Source organism: Buceros rhinoceros, unplaced genomic scaffold, assembly GCF_000710305.1.
Source record: "Buceros rhinoceros silvestris isolate BGI_N320 unplaced genomic scaffold, ASM71030v1 scaffold38175, whole genome shotgun sequence".
Lineage (NCBI taxonomy): Eukaryota > Metazoa > Chordata > Aves > Bucerotiformes > Bucerotidae > Buceros > Buceros rhinoceros.
In genome coordinates, this window is record NW_010415253.1 from 4,931 (window position 1) to 6,968 (window position 2,038).

The 2,038-nt window shown below is 51.2% G+C and overlaps 1 pseudogene; it reads right to left on the reverse strand.

The window, feature by feature from the left end:
* Positions 1-927: 927 nt before the first annotated feature.
* LOC104494518 lies at positions 928-1,461 on the reverse strand (annotated as a pseudogene).
* Between the last annotated feature and the right edge of the window lie 577 nt (positions 1,462-2,038).

Sequence of the window (2,038 nt, forward strand, 5' to 3'; positions counted from 1 at the left end):
CCTGCTCGAGTTTCCAACCCGGTTTACCTTGGGAATGCACAGCTCTGTCACACTATGCTCAGTGGCCCTAAGAGCCCAGTGCAGGATTTGACCTTTCCCTTGTTCAATGTCAAGACAGAACGTTATTGATATATTCTCGTCACTCCAAATAGGCATGTCTAGGCAATTTTTTTCAATGTATAAACTTTGCACAGGATTGCTGAATTTGAGCGTGTCCTGGATATTTCACACTGCCTGCACTAGTCAAATTAGAGGCCCAGCCTCAGTACCTCCAATTTAAATTTAATTCAAGCATCCAGAAGAGGCTGGGCCATGAGCACAGAGACAGATGGGGTCCTCGGGGAAGAGTCGGGTCAGCAGGCCTGGGCGAACTAGGAACTGCAGGAACATGTTGCATGTATATGGTTTAGCTACTGCAGGCTGTCAAGGCGTCCTTCCTGAATACTGACAGCCCCTGCTGTCCGTGACCCAAACTGAGCACTAGCGTGTCTACACAGAGAAAATAGAGATGATGGGGGTGTGGGGTTCAGAAAAGACCATTGTGGCCTGACTGTCCTGTCGCAGAAAGCAGACATGTGGAGCTACCTAAAGGCAGACTTTGGGTTTAATAGACTTAATTATTCTGAGCAAGGATCTTTGTGCCTTTAAATATATTTTATGTGTAATTTATTGCATTTATTATGAGAAGTTCTATATTAATTCTCTGTTTAAAGGTTTCGGTTTCACACAGCATCTCAGGGTGTGCATTACATACGGTTGCATTTGTGGTTTTCATCCATCAAGTGTAGGAAAAGACACATACCCAGCGCAAATGCCAGCATCCTTCCCCTGAGTTCAAGGCCAGGCCTTAAACCTGCCTGTAAGAATGTTTTGTAAACATTCGTAAATGTAGTTCAGAGAGGCCCAAGCCACTTCAGCCTGCCTTACTCTGTTCTCTTCAGTTTATTCTGAAACAGGTACCGAGAGTGGAAAACTTTTGCCTTTACATGAAATACAGTTAAAGCTATGAAGAGCTAAAAGCAGAGCCAGGGCCAGCCTCAGCTCCATGCTGCAGGAAAGGGAGAGACATTAGCAAGAGGACAGCCCTGTCCAGACCGTATTACGGAGGGGTTACCTGGAGCTCTGCCAACCATGTCATCCATGCAGTCCTTGTAGTTCTTTGCAATCAGGGTATATAGATGTGCTAAACTTGGGGTTTCCCCGGCGGCTACCAGAGCTTCAGCTGTGGCCAAGTGCATCACTGTATCATCGCTGACTTTCCACCCTTGGATGCTGAAGTTGCCAAGTCCCCCCATGCCTGCCAGCTCCTTGTGGATGGTTGGGCCACTCTGCAGGAACTCCCATTGCCCATTGTAATAGCCCAGCGTGTCACCCACTGCGCTCAGCACCATCGCTGCCACGTACTTTTCCATCGCTTTAGGACACAATTCTTGCCCCAGGACTGCTTCAATGCATAAAACACTATGGAAAAAAAAAAAGGGAGATTGAAAATAAAATCTTTCCCAATTCAGTACAAGCCTCTACTGCTAAGCTCTGAGCACCCGTGTCTCCCCCAGAGGGCACGTTTCTTCAAAGCACACGATTCCCCACAGCCACCAGCGGTCAAGTGTTTGGCAGCTCCCAGGCAGCCCAGCCCTAGGCCAGGGGCAGCCGGCCACGACAACAACGCTGCATGTCACAGCTGGGCTAACGACTGACAAGCGTGGGCGGGACTGCAGAAACGTTCACCACTTCTGTACGTGCGGCCCCACAGCTCAAGCAGGGAGGTTAGAGAAGCTGCCAGCGCCTTTCCTGCCTTGGGGACAAGGCTGAGCTCCTCCCTCTCACCAAGGCCCAGCAGAGGCGACAGGCGCAGCGGTCCCGGACGACGCCCGGCCTTGCTCCACGGGCCGGCTACAACAGTGGGCGGTCGTACAGGCAGAGCGGGTACTTTCAGCGAATCCGCCCCCCAAGACCCCCATGCTCCTCCTCAGGATTTGCTGCCCCTCATGGTGAGGCCCGTTTGCTCGGGAGAGGCGGAGCCTGGGAAGCACGGCGG